This window comes from Bos grunniens, chromosome 10, assembly GCF_055505025.1.
Source record: "Bos grunniens cultivar Pamir isolate PY7600 chromosome 10, Bosgru_T2T1.0, whole genome shotgun sequence".
NCBI classification, from domain to species: domain Eukaryota; kingdom Metazoa; phylum Chordata; class Mammalia; order Artiodactyla; family Bovidae; genus Bos; species Bos grunniens.
The window spans coordinates 9,852,572-9,877,650 of NC_141174.1; the positions used below are offsets into that span (position 1 = coordinate 9,852,572).

The 25,079-nt window shown below is 38.4% G+C and overlaps 1 long non-coding RNA gene and 1 pseudogene across 5 annotated transcripts in view; both read right to left on the bottom strand.

Moving 5' to 3' along the window:
* The window catches only part of LOC147363898 (uncharacterized), a 293,279-nt gene that overhangs the window by 62,725 nt on the left and 205,475 nt on the right, over positions 1 to 25,079 (bottom strand). The gene's annotated exons all lie outside the window — the stretch shown is intronic.
* LOC147363899 (zinc finger protein 639 pseudogene) lies at positions 7,795 to 9,757 on the bottom strand (annotated as a pseudogene).

The window sequence follows — 25,079 nt, forward strand, 5'->3', positions numbered from 1 at the left end:
TACTGTATCCTCATCTCTTTTATTCCTATAAAGAATTAACAATTGGTACACCAAATGCTGGGTTACACACTGCCTGTAATTTGGAAACACTGCTCTGAACTACATTATAAAAATCAGAGAAAATTTCATTCAGGTATTCATACAGGTCAAAAATAAATAGCATTTATGGAGTAAGTCTGATTTGGTATAGGGTTTTCACAATTTATGGGAAACTAAGCTGATAACTGAATTTTGTATTGAAATTTTAATCTGTACTTTAAAAACACCATTTAGAGTTAAAAGGATACAACTGGCTAATTCTGCTCAATCTCCAGAACAGTGTAGAACTTAATGCAGAATTCAACTGAATTTTCATATATCCTGTAGGATGGAGCACGCGATATTTAGGTCCAGGGGAAATGATAGAGAATTCTGATTGGTAGATGGTCTGTTTGTGTTTGAGTAAACATGATAAGGCACCTTCTCTTCATATATGCATATATTTGTAGATTAGTGCAGGTGCTAAAGGAGCTCAGTCCTGGGTGTTCACTGGAAGGACTGATGCTGAAGCTGAAAATCCAGTCCTTTGGCCACCTCATGCGAAGAGTTGACTCATTGGAAAAGACCCTGATGCTAGGAGGGATTGGGGGCAGGAGGAGAAGGGAACGACAGAGGATGAGATGGCTGGATGGCATCACCAACTCGATGGACATGAGTTTGAGTGAACTCCAGGGGTTGGTGATGGACAGGGAGGCCTGGCGTGCTGCAATTCATGGGGTCACAGAGAATCAGACACGACTGAGTGACTGAACTGAACAGGTGCAAAACTCTCTCAAGGTCACCTTGAAGTTTAATCCACAGTCTAATACATTTAACAATATTATGTTATATAACTTACTGTCTTACTATAAAATGACAGTAGTTTTTTGAAGGGAAAAAAAAAAGTCTCACTTAGAAATTAAATCCAGAAGCCAGTTCTAAAACATAGTATGAAAAAATAAATAAATAAAACATAGTATGTAGTCTCATAAACTCAGCTTTGGGTTATTCAGAGTAATTCTAAATAGAATCAGCTGTTCATCCACTGAACGGAGAGGTTTACCTAGTATTATTAACACATTACAGTAAATATGGCTAACATACAACTCAAAGCAAACATTAAACCTTGATCACAATTCATGGAAACAACATAAGCAAGAGTAGTGGGCCACTTCTTCCTCTCCTCTATTTACAAATCCACTCACTTCAGTTCACTTGAGAAGTCCACTTCAGAGCCTGTGGGCTCTACCATTCTAGTCCTAAGAGTCATCCTTCTCCTGTTTTATCACAAGCTAAGCACAAGGCTACACTTCCATTGTGATTTTCCCAAATAATAGGAAGTGAGGTATTAATTGGGTCTCTTCATAAGGAGCCCCAACATCAACGCGCACATAGATAGAGTCCTATATTGTAATATACAGTGCATTCTTGAGAGGATACTTAATAAATAAATGTTTACAATCACTAAGTTCACAGATTCTAAATTAAGGTTTCAATTAAAAAAAAAACTTGAACTTTTTATAAATCCCTTATTGAAAATATACAAGCGTAAATATATACAATGAGATATTACTCAGCTATAAAAAAGAATGAAATAATGGCATTTGTAGCAACATGAACTGAGCAAGAGATTATCAAACCTTGTGAAGGAAGTCAGAAAGATAAAGCAAAATACATATGGTATCACTTATATGTGCAATCTAAAATATGACACAGATGAATTTAAGGGCAAAATAGTCATGGACTCACAGTCATAGAGAACAAACTTAGGTTCCCCATGTAGCCAAAGGGGAATGGGAAGGGATGGATTAGGAGTTTGGGATTACCACAAGCAAACTATTATATATTATTACATATAGAATGAATAAAAAATAAGGTCCTAATGTAGGGATAGGGAACTATACATAGGGAACTATATTCAATATCCTATAAAAAAGCCATAGTAGAAAAGAATATGAAAAAGAATATGTATATAGACAAGATACACATACACATATGTGTATGTGTGTGTGTATGTATATATATATATATGTATACATATATAGAACTGCATCACTTTTCTGTATAGCAGAAATTAGCACAACACCGTAAATCAACTATACTTCAATAAAGTAATAAATAAAAACTATCTTTGGTTATTAAAAAAAGAAAATATATAGGCTTATCGATGGTGCTGCTATTGTTTTTCTTTAGGCTGTCCAACACCTAGAATTATTTCAAATGTTAACACTATGGATTTCCATTTGCTACAGGCCATGCACTCAATATGCCAGCAAATATGGAAAACTCAGCAGTGGCCACAGGACTGGAAAAGGTCAGTTTTCATTCCAATCCCAAAGAAAGGCAATGCCAAAGAATGTTCAAACTACTGCACAATTGCACTCATCTCACATGCTACTAAAGTGATGCTCAAAATTCTCCAAACCAGGCTTAAGCAATACATGAACCATGAACTTCCAGATGTTCAAGTTGGTTTTAGAAAAGGCAGAGGAACCAGAGATCAAATTGCCAACATACCCTGGATCATCGAAAAAGCAAGAAAGTTCCAGTAAAACATCTATTTCTGCTTTATTGACTATGCCAAAGCCTTTGACTCTGTGGATCACAATAAACTGTGGAAAATTCTGAAAGAGATGGGAATACCAGACCACCTGACCTGCCTCTTGAGAAACCTATATGCAGGTCAGGAAGCAAGAGTTAGAACTGGACATGGAACAAGAGACTGCTTCCAAATCGGGAAAGGAGTACATCAAGACTGTATATTGTCACCCTGCTTATTTAACTTATATGCAGAGTACATCATAAGAAACGCTGGACTGGAAGAAGCACAAGCTGGAATCTAGATTGCTTGGAGAAATATCAATCACCTTAGATATGCAGATGACACCACCCTTCTGGCAGAAAGTGAAGAGGAACTAAAAAGCCTCTTGAGAAAAGTAAAAGAGGAGAGTGAAAAAGTTGGCTTAAAGCTCAACATTCAGAAAACGAAGATCATGGTATCTGGTCCCATCACTTCATGGGAAATTGATGGGGAAACAATGGAAACAGTGTCAGACTTTATTTTTTTTTGGGCTCCAAGATCACTGTAGATGGTGATTACAGCCATGAAATTAGAAGACGCTTACTCCTGGAAAGTTATGACCAACCTAGATAGCATATTCAAAAGCAGAGACATCACTTTGCCAACAAAGGTCCGTCTAGTCAAGGCTATGGTTTTTCCAGTGGTCACGTATGGATGTGAGAGTTGGACTGTGAAGAAAGCTGAGCGCCGAAGAATTAATGCTTTTCAACTGTGGTGTTGGAGAATACTCTTGAGAGTCCCTTGGACTGCAAGGAGATCCAACCAGTCCATCCTAAAGGAGATCAGTCCTGGGTGTTCTTTGGAAGGGCTGATGCTGAAGCTGAAACTCCAGTACTTTGGCCACCTCATGCGAAGAGTTGACTCATTGGAAAAGACCCTGATGCTGGGAGGGATTGGGGGCAGGAGGAGAAGGGGACAACAGAGGATGAGATAGCTGGATGGCATCACCAACTCAATGGACATGATTTTGGGTGAACTCTGGGAGTTGGTGATGGACAGGGAGGCCTGGCGTGCTCTGATTCATGGGGTCGCAAAGAGTCAGACATGACAGAGCAACTGAACTGAACTGATACAATTTAATTTTACATGTTTTAGAAAGTTAATTTTTAAGAGATAATCTGAAGTGACTTTGAATACAAAGAAGGAACTTGTTCTAATATTGCAAAAAAAGATTACAATTGAAAAAATTGCAAGAGATTGAGCTTGGATTAAGTCTGGAGTTGTGAAGACAGGGGGTTTTCTGCTGTTGTTTTTGCATAGTCCACAGATAATAAAATGTTATCATAGAAATACGAATGGCAGTCTTCTCTAAACAAAGGACTCTCCGGTGAATTCTCATCCTGTCATTAGCTACATAGAATTATGAGCTTCCCTTTGCATTTAGACCACTAGAATGATGTTCTGATACAAATTTGTGTGACTTTAACAAGTTACCTGAAGTTTTAAAACTTCACTTTCTTAAACTGGGAATAACAAAATTTATAATGTTGGGAGACAATTTCCCATGTTGTTGTTTAATTATTAAGTCATGTCCGACTCTTTCGTGACCCTATGGACTGTAGCCCACTAGGCTCCTCTGTAAATGGAAATCTCTAGGCAAGAATACTGGAGTGGGATGCCATGTCCTACTCCAGGGGATCTTTCCAACCCAGGGACCTAACCTGCATCTCCAGCATTGGCTGCTGCTACTGCAGCTAAGTCGCTTCAGTCGTGTCCGACTCTGTGCGACCCCATAGACGGCAGTCCACCAGGATCCCTCATCCCTGGGATTCTCCAGGCAAAAACACTGGAGTGGGTTGCCATTTCCTTCTCCAACGCATTAAAGTGAAAAGTGAAAGTGAAGTCGCTCAGTCGTGTCTGACTCTTAGCAACCCCACGGACTGCAGCCTACCAGGCTCCTCCATCCATGGGATTTTCCAGGCAAGAGTACTGGAGTGGGGTGCCATTGCCTTCTCCCCAGCATTGGCAGGCAAGTTCTTTACCACTGAGCCACCAGGAAGGCCCAATTTCCCATGAATCTTCCGTATTTCTGCTTATCTTGTGAATCAAGATCCTCCTAACACTTTGTTCCAGACTACCTTTTCAAAAATATTTGCACAACAAACAACCTTGAAAGATATATGCCAGGCTAGAAGCACTACCTTTTGCTGTCCATGATAATAATAATCATAATAGCTCCTTCCTGAGCAAAAACTGGGCCAGTTTGCTTATAGTCCCTTTAAAAGATTGAAGTTTCCTAAAATTTGGGCTTCCTCTCCTATAATACAACCCAGGAGTCGCCTAGCTCTCACTGCATTGCCCTATAGGAATCTGGATGTGGAGACTGGGACAAATGCTGATAGTCTGGTTTCTGCAGTTTCTGTAACATGCAGCTCTTCATCTCTGTTCCACTAGTCTGTATCTTCTACCTGCATCTGGGAATCTCTGTCAACTTGCAGGCATGCAGAATAAAATCTCAACCCCTTCACAGTTCCTGACATACATTTCATATTGTTGTTGTGGAAATCAAATTATACAATGCTTTTATAAACCTTAGCTCTGTGCTAGGGCAAAGAAGCATTCAAAAATTTTAGCTGTAACATTATTAATTATCACTCAATCCAATGTTTAATAACATCTATAAATTTATCATTAAGCCTCACTTTTGAAAAGCTGTACTTAATTATAGATTTTTAGGATTTTATACCATTTTGCTTCTCTATTTTCTTTCATAATTGAATGAAATTAGTGAAATTCAAATGAATTAAAAGTTGTACTTTTAATATGCTTAATATGTCTACTATTTTAGCATTTTCAATTTTCTACTCAATTCAAAACACATTATGACATAAAATAGTCTAATAATTGAACAAACACTGTTATACAAAGATACTAATATTTCTAAAATCAAACAGTTGGCAGACAGAATATTCCAAGTATGAGATAGTGGCAAATATTTGCTAAGTGGTGTATGAAAGCAGATTCAGTATGTATAAGGAGGAAAGTTGAGGGGTGGGATTAATTATTTTAAGGGTATGTACCACCTGTGGACAGTATATAAATTTAAAACCTTAAAATTTCATAAATTTTTACTTATTTTAAAACTATGACTGTATGTCTCATTTTATAAGCTTTTATTACTATGCCTACTTGTGGTCAAACTACCAAGAAGGAAAGTGAAAGAACTTAGTCAAGTTTTCAATAACAACAAAAAATAATAATGAATCAAACAATTAACATTAAATATAAAGTTATTAATGACATCAATTTTCTGAAGTTTGTTTTTTTTTAAATATACACAAAATGTCTTTTTATTTTCAGTTTATACTATAATAAATGCCTCATAGATAAGTAAGACAAAATTATTTTCCTGAGTAAATATTCAACCCAATTACTGAGCTGAATTTAGAGATTGTAAATCTTCTCAACAAAAGGAAAGGTCATGAATTAAGAAATAAACTTTTGTAATCTGGTACCTTTATTACAATTAATAAGCAGGTAATAAGTAAATATTGAAAGAATAAATTAAAAATTATGAAGACTCTTGATGAAAGTGAAAGAGGAGAGTGAAAAAGTTGGCTTGAAATTCAACATTCAGAAAACTAATATCATAGCATCTGGTCCCATCACTTCATGGCAAATAGATGGGGGAACAGTGGAAACAGTGACAGACTTTATTTTTTGGGATTCCAAAATCACTGCAGATGGTGACTGCAGCTATGAAATTAAAAGACGCTTGCTCCTTGGAAGAAAAGTTATGACCAACCTAGACAGCATATTAAAAAGCAAAGACATTACTTTGCCAACAAAGGTCCCTCTAGTCAAAGCTATGGTTTTTCCAGTAGCCATGTACGGATGTTGAGAGTTGGACTATAAAGAAAGCTGACAGCTGAATAATTGATGTTTTTGAACTGTGGTGTTGGAGGAGACATTTGAGAGTCCCTTGGACAGCAAGGAGATCCAACCAGTCCATCCTAAAGGAGATCAGTCCTGAATATTCATTGGAAGGACTGATGTTGAAGCTGAAACTCCAATACTCTGGCCATCTGATGCAAAGAAGTTACTCATTTGAAAAGACCCTGATGCTGGGAATGAAGGCAGGAGAAGGGGATGACAGAGGTTAAGAATGGTTGAATACCATCACCGACTCAATGGACATGAGTTTGAGTAAATTCCAGGAGTGGAGATTGACAGGGAGGCCTGGTGTGCTGCAGTCCATGGGGTTGCAAAGAGTTGAACATGACTGAGCGACTGAACTGAACTGAACTGGTGGGTTGGATGGTAAAGAATTTGCCTTCAATGCAAGAGACTTTGGTTCAGTCCCTGGGTTGGGAAGATCCTCTGGAGAAGGGAATGGCTACCCACTCCAGTATTCTTGCCTGAAGAATTCCATAGACAGAGGAGACTGGCAGGCTACAGTCCACGGTGTTGTAAAAGACTGGACTGAGCAACTACATTTTCACTTTTTCTTTTAACTTTCTTTTTCTGACCCTCTATGTTTATGGCATTTGTCTTTCAATGAAAGAAAGCATTTTGTTAATTATAAAGAAATGTATCATTTCACTTAAATGTAATAAATATAGGTAGTCTTCAGTATAATATAAAAGTAAAAGCATCATAAAACAAATAAAATGAATACTGAAAACAAAGTCTTCTTGGAGATGCTGTTGTTGTTAAGTGGCTAAGGTATGTCTGGCTCTTTGTGACCCCAGGGACTGCAGCAAGCCAGGCTTCCCTGTCCTTCATTATCTCCCTGAGTTTTCTCAAACTCATGTCCATTGAGTTGGTGATGCCATCCAACCATCTCATCCTCTGTTGTCGCCTTCTTCTCCAGCCTTCAATCTTTCCCAGCATCAGAGTTTTTCCAATGAGTCAACTCTTCACATCAGATGGCCAAAGAATTGGAGCCTCAACTTCAGCATCAATCCTTACAATGAATATTTAAGGGTGCTTTCCTCTAGGATTGACTGGTGTGTTCTCCTTGCTGTCCAAGGGACTCTCAAGGGTCTTCTCCAATACCACAATTTGAAAGCATCAATTCTTTGGCACTAAGCCTTCTTTATGGTCCAACTGTCACATCCGTATATCCTGGAAAAAACATAGCTTTGACTATATGGACTTTTGTCAGCAAAGTGATGTCTCTGCCTTTTTTTTTTTTTTTTAACATTGCCAAAGTAGTTATTTCACATCAACATTATGGAATTTAAAGAGAACAATCAAGGTGTCTTGTGGATTGGAAATTGACTTATTAATTCCCTTTCATTTCCAAACTTCATCAAGCATTCACCACAGTTATGAGGTAAATCAGCTGAATGTTTGTGATCTAGATGAATTTTAAAATCTTCAGTCTCTCCTGCTGAATATTCAGAGTATTGACATAAGCAAATCCCTTCAGATAAATGTGATTTAAGTGTTTGCAATATTCTAGCATACTTGAGAAGCCCTTCCCACAGTCATCACAAACATGTGGAAAGAATGTATTATGTCCAATAGCAACATATCTGTTAACATTTGTATGAAGTCTACTCTGAAACCCACATACTTGACTAACAAAGAAGTCTTTACATTTGTCAGGTGTGATTTTGTTTAAGAGGCTCTATTGTCCATATTCTCCATTGTTATACTTATTACTTTATTAATTAACTGCATGCTCATTTAACACATGGCTATACAAGCCTTCTGGATCATTCGCTTCATGTTCACAGAATAGACACAAGTACTGTTCATCACAGCTGTGCTCCTGGAAATGTAGGTAGAGTTCCCTGCTCTAGGAGAACTGTACGTCACACTTCTCACACCCATAAAGGTGATCACTAAAATGGGTGTCTGCAATGTGCCCGCTCGGGGTCTCAAAAATTACATTTTTTTTAAATTAATTAATTTATTTTAACCACTCAATATTGTGGTGGTTTTTGCCATACACTGACATGAATCAGCCATGGGTGTACATATGTCCCCCATCATGAACCCCCGTCCCACCTCCCTCCCCATTCCATCCCTCAGGGTCATCCCAGTGCACCAGCCCTGAGCGCCCTGTCTCATGCATCAAACCTGGACTGGTGATCTACTTCACATATGGTAATATACATGTTTCAATGCTATTCTCTCAAATCATGCCACCTTCGCCTTCTCCCACAGAGTCCAAAAGTCTGTTCTTTACATCTGTGTCTCTTTTGCTGTCTCACATAAAGGGTCATCATTACTATCTTTCTAAATTCCATATATATGCATTAATATACTGTTTTGGTATTTTTCTTTCTGATTTACTTCACTCTGTATAATAGGCTCCAGTTTCATCCACCTCATTAGAACTGATTCAAATGCACTCTTTTTGATACCTGACTAATATTCCATTGTGTACATGTACCACAGCTTTCTGTCTTATAATCACAGTATTTACAAATGTCGGGATCCTCTTCATGCAGTTTGGATGTTTGATCAGAAGCTGGTAGTGAAACTTTCTCTGCAGACTCAGCACACCTTTGAATAAGTATGCTTCAAGATCATATGCTGCTTTAAATCAGAAAAATATCTTCTGTTGGATTCACAAAGTTCACATTTATAGGGGTCACTGCTATTAGCTCTCAATAAGGTCATTTCTGCTGGGCAGTCACATTCAAAGCTTGGCTCTTGCCAATAATTTTGCAAGGTTTAGCTGGTGACTCTTCATCAGTTTCATCTCGGAGAGTCTCAGAGGATTTGTTTCCTGTCTCCATATCATAATCTTCAGAAATTTCATGCACGTCTGCGGCAACTGAAACATCTTCAGTAGTGGAACTTCAGTGGGGCTGTCTTCTTGAGTTTGCTGGTGGGCTGATTCAGGAGAGTCAAACTCTTCATCACAGATTTCAATATCAGCAGATTTTTCTGTAGGAAAGGCAGTGTGGTCTATAATTCTAAGTACAGGACTGGGAACCAGGTTGTATTGATTTCTGTTTCTGACCTTGATTCCATCTGTAAATTTTGGCAAGTCATTTGATGTCTCTGTATCTGAATCATCATCTTTATTGTCAAAATATTTTGTCTGGTTGTCTCATAGAACACTGTAACAATGATCAAAAAAAAAAAAAAAAAAAAAATTCCACTGAACCTATCTGCAATTCTGCTTATTCCAGAGGAATCTGAATAAGTAGAAAGATGTGAAGTCTTCCTTTTTCTTTTTGTAGGATATTCATTCATATCTTTTAAATTTGCTGTAATGTTTAATACCTGAGTGAGGAAAAAATAAATTACAGAGAAGTTTTCACAGATGGTAAAATATGCACTCCACATCTGTGCCACAAGCCGTAGGGGCCCCCAAGATGGCGGGAGGTGAGGAGCTGAGGAGGTGAGAATCGGGGCCTAGGAGGGACCATAGGCCTCCAGCCCCGGGGGTGGTCTGGTGGCCCATGACCCCTACAGGCACCTCTGTACCAACACAAATTCCTTCAGGGCATGTCTCTGCTTTTCAATATGCTATCTACATTAGTTGTCATAGTCTTTCTTTCAAGGAGCAAGCATCTTTTAATATCATGGCTGCAGTCACCATCACAGTGATTTCGGAGCCCAAGAAAATAAAGTCTGACACTGTTTCCATTTTTCCCCATCTATTTGCCATGAAGTGATGAGACCCAAAGCCATAATCTTAATTTTTGGAGTGTTAAGCCAGCTTTTTCACCCTCCTCTTTCACTTTCATCAAGAGACTGTTTAGTTTCTCTTGCTTTCTGCCACTAAAGTGGTATCATCGGCATATCTGAGGTTGTTGAAATTTCTTCTGGCAATCTTGATTTCAGCTTGTGATTCATCCAGCCCGGCATTTCACATGATGTATCCTGCATATAAGTTATATAAGCAGGGTGACAATATACAGCCTTGACATACTCTTTTCTCAATTTGGGACCAGTCCATTTTTCCATGTCCAGTTCTAACTGTTGACTCTTGTCCTGCACATAGGTTTCTCAGGAGACAGGAAAGGTGGTCTGGTATTCCCATCTATTTAAGGAATTTCCACAGTTTGTTGTGCTCCACCCAGTCAAAGGCTTACCAGAAGTAGATGCTTTTTCTGGAATTCCCTTGCTTTTTCTATGATCCTGGATTCTTTATCTCTATTGGAGACAAAACTCATTATCAGATTGAAAGTTTGTTTCATATCAACAAAAGATTTCCTAATAACTGATACAAACATATTCAAGGATTTTAGAATGAAGGAAATAAGTAATTTCACATTCCTAACTTTAATAATCTCCTTGAGGCTACTTTAGCTTTCAAAATAAGGGAATGTATAGACTAAGAAGAGGAAGGATAATTAAAATATATAATAAAAGGTAATATAGTAAAGATAATTTTTAAACTTCAAATAAAGGTTACCAAAATGTTACATTAAATTTTATTTCAAATAATTATGACATCCTTCTAGGTTAGATTATAACAATGACCCAACAGTACAATTACAATGTATCCACATTTACGTGGTTCTTTTAAAAAAAAAAATCACAATTCCAAAATCAATAGCAGTTTTAAGACCAGAAGGGAAATATACAGTGGGAAATTTCAGTCTGTTAGGATTAAGGAAGACAGACCAGTTCCATACGTATACATGAACTCATGCTTAATGACCCCAGTAACGACACTAGTCTTTAATACTTCATCTCTAGAGTGTTTTCCCAACCTTCTCTAGTTAATCAGTCAGTCAGTTCAGTCGCTCAGTTATGTTTGACTCCTTGCAACCCCATGGACTGCAGCATGCCAGGCCTCCCCGTCCATCATCAACTCCCGGAGTTTACTCAAACTCATGTCCATCTAGTTAGTGATGCCATCCAACCATCTCATCTTCTGTCATCCCGTTCTCCTCCCACCTTCAATCTTTCCTAGCATCAGGGTCTTTTCAAATGAGTCAGTTATTCACATCAGATGGCCAAAGTATTGGAATTTCAGCTTTAACATCAGTCCTTCCAATGAATACTCAGAACTGATTTCCTTTAGAATGGACTGGTTGGATCTCCTTGCAGTCCAAGGGACTCTCAAGAGTCTTCTCCAAAACCACAGTTCAAAAGCATCAATTCTTCAGCTCTTAGCTTTCTTTATAGTCCAACTCTCACATTCATACATGACTACTGGAAAAACGATATTCTTGACTAGATGGACTTTGTTGGCAAAGCAGTATCTCTGCTTTTTAATATGCTGTCTAGGTTGGTCAAAACTTCTCTTCCAAGGTCATAACTTTTCTTTTCTGGTTAATAAGGACAGACAAATCCTGCTGGGCCCTTCAAGGATTTCCAATAACATTTCTGTCATTTGGAGCCTCCCTAAAATCCCAAAAGCATTTGCTTCTTTAAGAATTTCAGTTCAGTTCAGTCACTCAATCACGTCCGACTCTTTGCGACCCCATGAATTGCAGCACGCCAGGCCTCCCTGTCCATCACCATCTCCTGGAGTTCACTCAAACTGGCATCCATCGGGTCAGTGATGCCATCCAGCCATCTCATCCTCTGTTGTCCCCTTTTCCTCCTGCCCCCAATCCCTCCCAGCATCAGTCTTTTCCAGTGAGTCAACTCTTCGCATCCTGCTGAGCCCTTCAAGGATTTCCAATAACATTTCTGTCATTTGGAGCCTCCCTAAAATCCAAAATGCAGTTGCTTCTTTAAAAATTGAGCAACGATTAATTAAACCATATAAAACTTTAAGGGGCATATCATCTGACCAACTTTCATTCCCATGAAATTCTCTGTATTTAAGGTTTGTTTCCTAAGACTACCCTTTGCTCCTTCTCATAAGTTTTAGTAACCAACTGGTTTTGCCTTGATAGTTTATAGTCTAAACTTATTTGACCTGTGTAAAAGGAAGGATACACAGATTATGGCTATAACTCACACACAGATTTCAATCTATAAAAAATTTAAAAATGTAACCAGATTTTTAAAAATTTCAGTACAAGATATTCAATGGCTATTGTATCTCCCAAATAATGATCTGGCTCAGTCAAGAAATGACATTCTTGAGGGAAAAAATAGTGTACTTAGTTTATGTGTACTCTTTTTTTCCTTTAGGGAGAGTACTCATGTTTTTCTAGGCTTTTCTATGTTTGCTTGTTTTGAATGTTATTCAGTCTCTCTCTAAGCTCTTGTTTTCTCAGTCAACAATCTGATTAGAGCCAGACAATGTCTGTCCCAGAAAGATAAGAAATCTGCCTAGCAGAAAATTAAGGAATCTTAGTTCCAAGTGAGACTGTTTTACTCACTGACGTAGTGAATCAGAGGAAACAAATTGGAAGTGAGAGGACAAATGGAGATTTCTAAGTGTGTTTTCCCATCACTGTGGCTATTAATAGATCCCTTGCTTTTTCCAAAAAATTACTGGGTAATATTTGTGCTGTGATATATATCCATAATGACCAAAGGCATTGTAGAGGTAGAAAAACAGAAGCTTATAATAATCATAAAAAATAATAAAAAAACATTTATCAAAGAAGTCATTGAAAGATATCTTTCTTCAATGTTCTAAACAAAGAAAAACATTTTGCAGATAAAAGAAAGTGAAGTTGCTCAGTCGTGTCTGACTCTTTGCAACCCCATGGACAGCAACCTACCAGGCTCCTCTGTCCATGGGATTTTCCAGGCAAGAGTACTGGAGCTGGTTGCCATTTCTTTCTCCAGGTGATCTTCCTGACCCAGCGAACAGAACCGGGTCTCCCGCATTTTAGGCAGACGTTTTACCGTCTGAGCCACCAGGGAAGCCAAAATAAGTATGCTAGAATAAGTATGCTAAATATCTTCTACTGCTTCTCCTAGCTAAAAATACTAGTGAGACCAGAAGTTACACTATTTTGGTGGAAAAATAGCATAATTGTTCTATAATCTCTTCCCTAATTTCTGTGGGAATGAAAGCCTATGGAGAGAACAGAGCTGGTACTACCTAGTCATTGGTAAACTTTTCTAAAGAAAGGGTAAGCCTTTTGTAAGCTCCCTTGTCTTCCCTGATGGCTCAGATGGTAAAATGTCTGCCTGCAATGCGGGAGACCCGGTTCGATCGCTGGGTAGGGAAGATCCCCTGGAGAAGGAAATGGCAGCCCACTCCAGTATTCTTGCCTGGAAAATCCCATGGACGGCAGAGCCTAGTAGGCTACTATCCATGGGGTCTCAAAGAGTCGGACATGACTGAGCGACTTCACTTTCACTTAATCTGCAAAATATTTGGCTTCCCTGGTGGCTCAGATGGTAAAATGTCTGCCTGCAATGCGGGAGACCTGGTTCGATCGCTGGGTAGGGAAGATCCCCTGGAAAAGGAAATAGCAACCAACTCCAGTACTCTTGCATGGAAAATCCCATGGACAGAGGAGCCTGGTAGGTTACGGTCCATGGGGTCGCAAAGAGTCAGACACGACTGAGCGACCTCACTTATTCTAGCTTCAGTAAAGAAAACTCTATAGTCCATGCTTTGACAGAGTTTTCTCCAAGTGAAATGGAGCAGGATGGTATAGAGAAGCCTCTCTGTGTTCCCTGTTTCTGGTTTGTAGGAAACAGACTTCAGCCTCCTTGACCTTCCCTGAGTTCAAGGGAAGGGATACAGAGACAAGGGAAGAGCAGTCAAGAAACAACAGAGCCGGTTTGGGCTGAGTCTTAGTTCTGCTTCAAGAGGTCCACATAACAATATCTTTGAGCTCTTCTGCAAAACTAACATCCCCAACAAACCCAAGATATTAGATACTTGATGAAGCATTCTTAAATCCAGAGAAAGTCACAGTTCAATAACCTTGAGGACCAGAGAAGATCAGTGAGAGACCACCTGAGGTCAGATTAAAGGAGTGCAGGCCCTGCACACACCCTAACCTTATCAGAAACCCCACCCTTGAATCGTTGCTTCAAGGGGCAGGAGCCCAGTGAGTCCGCCTTTGCCTGGCAAAGCAATAAAGCTACTCTTTTCTTCTTGTTCAGTCAGGCAGTCATGTCTGACTCTTGGCGACCCCATGACTGCACCACACCAAGCTTCCCTGTCCTTCACTATCTCCTAGAGCTTGCTCAAACTCATGTACATTGAGTTGGTGATGCCATCCAACCATCTCATCCTCTGTCATCCCCTTCTCCTCCTGCCTTCAATCTTTCCCTGCATCACAGTCTTTTCAAATGAGTTAGTTCTTTGCATCAAGTGGCCAAAGTATTGGAGTTTCAGCTTCAGCATTAGTCCTTCCAAAGAATATTCAGGATGGATCTCCTTTAGGGTGGACTAGTTGGATGTCCTTGCAGTCCAAGGGACTCCCAAGAGCCCTCTCCAACACTACAGTTCAAAAGCATCAATCCTTCGGTGCTTAGCCTTCTTTATGGTCCAACTCTCACATCCATACATGACTACTGAATGAACCATAGCTTTGACGATATGGATCTTTGTTGGCAAAGTAATTATTTTCTTCTTCACCCAAAACTCTGTCTCAGAGATCTGATTCTGCACCAGTGCACAGATGCTGAGTTTTCAGCTTCACATGGACCACCTTACCATTTTCTATCTTTGGTCACAGAACTTTATAATATTTGCTTGCTTTGGGAAAATTTCATGTCATGGCACAACTAGTAAGGGTCTATAACATGACTCTAATATCAGTGCCTTACCTGACAGGAATTACGTTGTTTTTTGTTTTTTAGTGTGTGTGCATTTTTGCCTGTGTGGTTTTTTTTTTTTTAGATAGGCATTTAGTCATTCTAAGGAAGCTTTGGAAATATTTTAATCTGTTTCCTTATAAAGACTAGTGTTTCCTTCTGGAAGGCTGGATTTCAAAAACTCATTTCAAATTTTCCTTTTTGGTAGAGCTGTATTGTCTGCTGAAATAGATACCAAAGCAAATATTGTACAATATATAAACTGAAAAGGGTTTTCTGTTTGTTAGTTTTCCAACAGAATTAGGTTTTAAGTCCAGCTCTACCAAATATTATTTGCAGTATCTTAGTAAAGCTATTTCACACCTATCTATAAGCCTTTATTTTCTCATGTGTCAAATGAAATAATAAAGACTAGTTTGCAATGACTTTGAAGATTAAAAAATAAAAGACATGGTGCTTATCACATACCCTGGTCATAATGAGTACTCATAAGAAATCATAGTGGCTTTTATTGTTGTGGCACAACCTGATTCTTGTTTTCCAGTAGATAGCAATCTATTTATAAATATGACAGAAATAATTAAAAGTTAGTATTAATTTAATCAAAATAAATTTCTCAGAATATATATTTAGAGCAATTTAAATATAGTGATCCAAAGACGGTTATAGTTGGAGTGATGGCCCAGACTGAACTTTGAAAGGAGAACAGTCCATTTATTTTGACAACCAGATGAGTTTGTAGATATAAAACATGAGCAAAGCCTTAAAAAATAAGATTGGGAAATACTAAAAGAATTTGAATCTTTTTAAAGATAAATGAAACTTATGGAAAACTTGAATGCCATGGTGTTTAGTAAGAACTTGATCCTGACATAAGGAATATTCATTTGAGATTTTTTTTTTCTTAGCCTTAAAGCAACAGTATAGGATTAGCATTTTAAAAAGTTAATTTTTAAGGCCATGTGTAGAATGAATTAAAGGTGAGAGGGAATGAACACAGGGAGAATTACGTGAATTGAAAAACATTTGGAAGGAGGGAAGTTGTGGGAATAGAAACAGAGGACCAGATACAGAAGATATTCCAAAGGGTGGATCAGTAGAAATTAATGGACTAAACATCTAAAATTAATGGGTTTAATGTTTCCATTGAGGCGTCCTTTTTATTCCCATTCATACAATTCTTGCTTGTAACTCTTGCTTGATCTGTCTCTTTGGAAAAGGAAGAGAATAATAAACAACCCCATCATTTATATCTCAGGTCTTACATCCACATCCTTGGCTCTCAAAATATAAAGGCCAGGTTTATAAATCAAGTGAGAGAGAAAACATATTAGAGTGTGGGAATAAGTGCTTTTCAACTTGAGTTGAACTAGTGACAAGATATAGTGGCTCTGTCATAGGTGGTTATAAAAACAGAAGGCTTTAAGGTAAGAATAGTTCACTGTTCAAACACCATATCTTGGATAACATACCCAATGGCATTCTAGTCACATAAAACAACTAATGCATTTAATATAATTCTTCCAATAAACAGACTTGATGTATATTCTCTAGTTTGTAAGACACAGTACCAGTGAACTCATTAGAATCTTGAACTTCAGCTTATAACTCTGATTTATAGAAAAAATTTGTTAGCAGGAAAAAACATTTCTTCAAGCACGATTTTACATGAGAACTTAACTAAAACCAGCAAAACTGTTCTCATGAAGTCAGGAGGGTGGTCTCAGAGTCCTGACAGCACTGTTTCCCTCCCCGAACAACTGCAGGACACACATATGATCAGACCTCAACATCTCGACAGAACACAGTTTGAAAACCACTGCCTCGACGGATCTGAGGTGTTGTTGAGCCAATATTTATGACAAGGTTGGGTATGAGGGCCCACAATGGAAATGTTCCGTCAAATTAATTTTAGGGTTAAAATATGACCTTAGATTAATTTTCATTTTAAAATGTGATCTTGGACTACTCTGAGCTCACTAGGCCTAGAGTACCAAAAGGCCCGTTGCAAGATGGAAAAGCACACACACACACACATCACTCACCTCTCAGTTCAACTGACTTAAGGTGCTAACAGTCCGTTTAGATTATTTTTAAAGCTTCTTTTGGTTGGGTTCATATACATGAAACTTGCTATTAACTACCAGTTCAGCGAAAGAATTATTTATTCATGTACATGATGAGTGGCAAATATGTCTCCTATATTCAAGGCTGCTGCTGCTGCTGCTGCTAAGTCACTTCAGTCATGTCCGACTCTGTGCGACCCCATAGACGGCAGCCCACCAGGCTTCACCGTCCCTGGGATTCTCCAGGCAAGAACACTGGAGTGGGTTGCCATTTCCTTCTCCAATGCATGACAGTGAAAAGTGAAAGTGAAGTTGCTCAGTCATGTCCGACTCTTCGCGACCCCATGGACTGCAGCCCACCAGGCTCCTCTGTCCATGGGATTTTCTAGGCAAAAGTACTGGAGTGGGGTGCCATTGCCTTCTCCAATATTCAAGGCTAGGTAACAGAAAATGGTGAAAAAGACAAATGAGGAAGATAAGGAAAAATAAAATAACAAGGAAACTTACAGTTTGAATGGTGATTTTCAATGCAGTCTTACATAACCCTTTAAACACACTCAAAAAAAAACACAGCATTATTGTTTCCATGTTATAGACAAAGAACTTGGAAACTGAAATTTAGAGCGGAAATGAAATTTGTTCAAGATCATATGACTAGAAAATGGCAAGACCACAGGTCATACAGAACTGCATTTTGAGTTCTCAGAAATGGAGAAAAAGACAAAATAAGATGCAAAAAGACGCTTAAAGCATAATTTTTGAAATGAAAAATAATTCTAAGTAGGACTTCATTAAAATTATTCTATAATGTAGAAGACTATTAAGAGAATATAAAGAAAAACCAGTGATTGGGAGAATATATTTGCAAAATATATCCACAATATTTAAAGAGCTTTTAAATGTCAACAGTAGAAAAGAAAACAACCCAATTTAAAAATGAGCGAAATATCTGAACAGATATCGCACCAAAGAAAATACATCATGATGGTAAATAAGCATATGACAAGATCCTCAACAACATCTTACATTGTTAGAGAATTGCAAATTAAAACAAGGAAATACCACTACATAGCTGTTAGATAGGTTACAACCCAAAACACTGACACCACCAAATGCCGGTGAGGATATGGAGCAACAAGAACTCTGATTCTCTGCTGGCAGGAATGCAAAATGGTAGTTTCACTTTGAAAAACAGTTTGACAGTTTCTTGCAAAGTTAAACATTGTCTTACCATAAAATCCAGCAATCACACTCCTTGGTATATACCCACTTTATGTTGAAAACATATGTCCATATAAAATTCTGCACTTGGATAATTATAAAAGATTTATTCAAATTTGCCAAATCAACCAAGATGTTCTTCACTAGGTAACAGATAAACAAATTGTATACATCCATACAGAGTGCCAGTATTCAGCAACAGAAAGAAATGAGCCATCAAACCACAAAAAGATATAAGGGAACTACAAATGCATATTGCTAAGTGAAAAAAGCCAGTCCGAAAAGGCTTTACACTGTATTCTTCCAGCTACATGACATTCTGGAAAAGGCAAAACTATAGGGACTGTAAAATAATCAGTGGTAGCCAGCAGTTCTGGGGGCAGGGGTCTGGGAGGAAAAACAGGTGAAGCAACAGGGGATTTTTAGGGCAATGAAAGTGTGTTATGTGATACTGTGATGATGAGCTTATGGGTATATTACACATTGAAATGGCAACCCACTCCAGTATTCGTGCCTAGGAAATCCCATGGACAGAGAGCCTGGTGGCCTACCAGTCCACGGCGTTGCAAAGAGTCAGACATGACTGAGCACACACACACACACACATTTGCTATAACCCACCGCACATACAACATCAAGGGTGAACGCTAGTATAAACTATATACTGCAGTTAATAAAAAGAAAGAAAAAAAGAGAGAAAGAAGAACGCAGAGAGAATAAGTAGAAAAAGGCAAGTCGGAACAAAGCCGAGAAGGCGATGGCTAGAAGCATCAACACTGATCACATAAATTTCTTGGCATTAACCTGTGACTGTCATTACATTTGTTCATTAATTATCGTCATGTCATACTTTTCTTTTCTTTACATTTTCCCTTTCCTGTTTATGAATCTTCATATTGATTCTTTTGCAAACTAATCATAACCTACCTCTGAATCAATCCTTGTCTCCACATATCAGATAATGAGGCAGACTATTCTTTGTTCCAAGGGCTTAATGACCTCCCACTTCATTAACTTACACTTTTCATAAGTAATGATTTATCCATTGGCTCCCTTAGAAAGAAAAACGCACAGACAGACTTAAGAGGCACACACACACACACACAGGTAAACTCAAATGCACTGACATACACACTTGACAAGAGCAAGTCTTCTGCTTTTACTATAACACCCTGACTAAAGCTGACAGCAACATCTGTAGAGAACTCTTCCTAAGGAACAGGAGAAGTACAAAACTGTAAAAATTTTAAAATATAAAAATTAAAAAAGGGACAGGTGACGATTCGCTCATCATGACATAATTAGCACAATCATGCTAAAAAATAATGAATTGAAAGTCTGAGTAGGGAAATACTGCATTCTGTGGAGTTTTCAAGTAGGCAACTAGCCCTTGAACTTAATTCTCAGTTTAATGAACCTCCAAATAATTGAATAAACGATAAACGGCCCAGGAGTATCGGGGATGGGAGAATTAAGGGAGAGCCATGATTTTCCACAATCTATCTAGAGAACAGAGGAGGGGGAAGAGGAGTTAAGAATGAAGGTGAAAGGATTAATATTCAGTGTTATTTTTATTGCAAACATCGACACGAAGATAATGAATTCTGGGCCTGACTCCTGAGATGCAGGTTACCTCCGTCCAGGCGAAGGAGGCATGAATAATTAATAATCCACTTCAAAGTTCACAACCCCCATCTCCTCCCGAAGGTAGTCATCAAGAGAGGCAACAGCCAGCTAATGGGAGGTGTGCTTCGTACAGCTCATGCAAATTGAAGCACCTCTGCCTCAAGGATTTCTCTTCTTTGCCAGCTTAGGAAGCAGCGGGTTCCCTGAACTCCTGGCGAGAATGTTTAGCCCCTCTCAACCACAAATCAGCCACCCAGTCTTAGCTTCTTTAAAAGTTCAAAACATCACAGGGGTCTGGCCATCAATCAGTGGTTATATTTTTCATTTAGCTCCACAGAAGCTGGAAAGTTACTTCTGCTAGAGATCCAAGTTTGTTATCAAAAATCCAGTGTACAATATATACACAGACCTAACTTACCTGTTCACCTAAATCCAAGAAAGATAGCCACTGTATTTGGGGAAAACATTTAAAAAGCCAGCTTTCATCAATAATGACCAAACAAATATCAGGCTAAATGCACTTAGCAATTCTGATGTGTATTCCTCTTCCTAGTATCACAGTTTCAAACATGTGTGTACATCAACGTTGTTTCAGAAAATGTATTAAAAATAAGGATCCTGGACCCCACTCCGAGAAGCTCTGATTAAGTAGGTCTCAGGTGAGGCTGAAGAATCTGTGGTATTACTAAAAAGAATCCAAGTGACTGTGATACAGGAATTCCTTGAACTAGATTTTGAGGAACAAACATCAGGTACTGACACACTTAGCTTAGCATCCATGGACTAAATATTCTCAGTTTTGACTCTTTTTAATCGAAGCTCAATTTCAGCGTCATATGGAACATATCTGAGGCACCAAATTGAAACCCATGCACACTATAAACAGAGTGGATTTGAGGGGCAAGTCAGTAAACTAATATGTTGCACATCTCAAGATAGCTTTGTTTTTACCTGCCAATTTTTTGCAATGATCCTCACAAGATGGCTTCCCCTTTCTTCCCCACCAAAAGAAAAAAAAAAAAAAAAAATACCTTCCCTGGAAAACAGTCATCAAATAAGTCAGAAAGCTTTGCCAAGACATTGAAAAAGGTAGAGATACATAACAATTTGCTGGGAAAACAATACAGAGTAATTGAGACGAACTCATGAAGTCACTTCTATAAGATTCTCAGCTACTGATCAGAGACAAGAGAATAAGAGAATTTGCATGTATACACACACACACACACACACGCACATATATACATAGACATTCATACACACTCATTCATATTCTGCCACTAAAAAACAGGGTTACTGAGAAAATCAGTTTCTTCCTGGAAGGTCTGTTCTTCATCTAGAAAATAAGGTTATCAAACCAATTCTCTGTGACACAGACATCTATGATTTTATTTGCCAAAACTTTGCTGAACTCATTTGTAGTGCTTATAATAGTGTTATTCATTTTACCATCATACTGAGTACCACTAATTTTTTCATTATTTTTGAGTTATTTATCCTTCATACATTTCTGTTTCCAAACTATCCATCACTATATGCTTAAAGTATATGTAAGGACACTTACATATTTAAGGTCTTTTATACTAGGCTTCCAAAAGCAAACAGTTGGTACACTCAAAGTAGGTATCCTGAGGAGAGTTTAATAAACTATTTTATAAGTGATGGTGTTTGTAAGGAAATCTCGATGAGCCGTGCAGTAACCTGGAGTTAGCAACTGCAGGAGAGCTGTCATCACCGTTAGGAATGAAGGGACCATGGGACAGTGGACAACACCTCCTGCCAGGACCTGCGCTCTGTGGTAGAGGGAGGCAAGCAACCCACGGAACTCCGCAGAAAGGAGATCAAGGAACTAAACCCCCCAACTCCTCCTTCTCCCTCCTCTTACCTGCTGGCTAATGCTTCCCACTGTTCAAACCAAATCAGAGGTCAGAGGGCCAGAGAGCCCTTGGATAGAATCCAGGAAGGCTGGCTTCTTGGAGCACAGAGCGTGGTGAGAATGTGTGAAGAGTGATGCTTGAGAGAAGAAAAATGGAAAATTATTCTTATTTCTTCTGTAGAAGCCAACCTGAAGTTTCCGCAAATTCCTACCTGCTTGACGGTTCGCTGAGTCACCACTGGATTCAGTATCCTGTTAAGCGGATGGTTCATGTCACCTTATGAAGGTTATTCTATCTCTAATCATATCACCTCAGACTTGGAACTTGGTTGCTTTCGCTTGATTTCTGCAAAGCACCCACTTGCACGAGGCCTGTGTGCACAGAGCAGACTTTACCTGGTTAGGGAAGTAGGGAGATTTAGACACAATCAGGCAGTAAAAGTTTGATGTTCCTATTCTCCCAGACTCAATCATTCCCTCCAGTTCCAGGGGGGGTTCCAGTTTCTGGCCATATTCTGGACCCCTGTCCTACCCACCATCAAATCCTAAAGAAGGATTCATCTTAAAAAGCAGTTGAGGGAAACTTAGAAACCTTATAGTCCTCAAGCTCTTCTCCTCACAGAACTCAGTACATTTCACTTGCTCTGTACGCTCCCTTATCATAGCTACCATCCTGCTGCACCACTAGACTTCAGATGCATTTTTTAAAGGTTTTTAATTTTATTTTTTCTGCTTGTGTCAGGACTTGCCAGCCCAACGCATGCGGGATCTTAGTTCCCCAACCAGGGGTCAAACCCACATTCCTTGCACAGGAAGACAAATTCTTAGCCACTGGACCACGAGGCAAGTCCCAGGGCTGTCATCATCACATCCACATATCCAGGGTCTATTGTCATACTTTAATTAAGTAGACACTTGACTAATGCCTTTTTAGTAAATGTGTGCTCTTCCAGGACAGGACAACCCCTCTGTGCATGCGCACACACCTACATACACCCCTTGCACCATGCACAAATTTATAAAAACTGAGGCTGTGAGAAGAGAAATAACACACCTCAGAATCCAGGGATCCTACCTCTTGAAATTGATATTCTCCATAATACTCTGCTACTCCAGTTGTTTAAATATAAGTGTGTTCAGTGAATTTTCTTATCTTAATTCTGTTATAAAACATCTTTACAGGTTATATTTAAAAGGAACAAGTTATAGAAAGAAATTTTCTTCTGATGAAAAAATTTCCTGCATCATTTTTTGTTGGTCCGGCTCTCATACAGTACATGACTGCTGGAAAAACCATAGCTTGGACCATATGGACCTTTGTGCAAAGCGTTATTTCTGCTTTTTAATGCACTGTCTAAGTTTGTCATAGCAAACTTGCAACATGACCTAGCATTTTAATTAACATGTATACATTTGTTGTATTTACAATATTAATATTGAAATTGTCATTAAACTGATAAAAAAAATAGGGCATGAATTAACACTTGGTGATGGAGATTTTGGCCTCAAAAAAACATTTTTATTTTTAGCATTCAGCCTAACACTTTGTACCCAAAGCTTTTCTCTGGGTGAGACAGCAAAGAATAGTTCTTGCAAATGGTATATTTTGTTTTCCTAATGAAAATCCATGAAGGAAATGTTAAAAAATATTTCAAAACATCTCACTGCAAACCTGCTAACTTCCTTTTAAGAGATTTTTTGTTGTTCTATCAATCAGAGAATGTTGCTTATAATTTCATTATCACTCATCATTCTTTTATGACTTATTAATTAGTTTTACATCCAAAATGAACTGAATAATTTTATTCAACTGTCTGTACGGTCTAAAACCTGGCAAAGTGAAAACACAGTATCGTCTTCCAGAAGTCTCTGTGCCTCCAGACTGATCAATTTCCCAGGTTACTTCCTAGATGCTATCAACAGTGGAAACAACAATTTCCACTCCGTGCTACATTCTGCAAACCTTTCCTCCCTGTACCATATTCTACAAATCCTTCCTCTGCCCATAGCTTTCCGTTATCTATTTTCATGAGTACTATAAACAAAATGAAAGTAATATTTTTGTTAATATGATAAAGCCACTCCAGATACGTGTTTTTTCAGATACTCACCTAATTTATTTGTATTACAAGTTCTCCAGTGATTTATGTTCAACAGTGTAGAATAGCCTTTAATTTCTTTTCTTGTCATTGTCTGTTGACTTTTTCTCTCTTTGATGTCATCTCATATGTAAGGAAATGATTCAAGTGTATGAGGCTTCTTCCCAAACTTACTAATCAGAATCTGCTAGAGTAGAGGCAGACAATCCATCCATTTTAAAGAACCTCCAATAACTGTGATGAATAGCTAGTGTTGAGAAAACTGCACCAAATTCAAGAATGTATCCAACACTGAAATTAATTGTGGAATACTTAGGTACATATGTCAGTATATTTTTTTTTTTCTGGGAAAAGGATGCCTTTTCTTTTTGAAATTTTAAAAGCTATCTTTAAGAATGAGACAGACACATGATGAAAATAACTCACATACTGAAAGAATGGTAGTATTTTTAAGATCTCAAGTCTTTTGACTTGAGGTCAAAATAGAATCATCTTTCCTAAATTTTGTTCTCTGCTTATTAAAAAGACTTAAAGTCCCAGGGTACATGGGTCTAAAGAGCCGTAACAGGATTATTTGTACTTCTATGACAAAAAAAAAAAGTCCTTCTAAATATTCCTGTTGGTTTATATACCTTCCTCTACTGAACCTCCCAACAAATGTCTCCAGTATCACTTATTGATTCTCTATCAGTGTCTGCTTTGGACCCTTGCACAGCCACCCTGCTCTCTTCATTTATCCCGGATTACAATGCACAAACAGGCTGCTCATGTGCAAGAGCACTGAGCAAATGGAGCGAATGGTTTCATGCATCAATCCAGTGCTGTGTCTATCTGTGGGGGAGAAAGGGAGGGTAGGGAGGAGGGCTTTTCTCTATCTCATTTACGTGCTAGCAGTGGCCCTTCTTTTCGCCACACTCTTTTTTTCTTCCTATTGGAAGGAGTCACACATGCATATCCAAAGGCAAGACTTTATGCATAATCTGCCCTTTCATCCCATAGTTTTGATCCCTCTTGGGCCTTCTATAGAAATGTTTATGTATTAACCA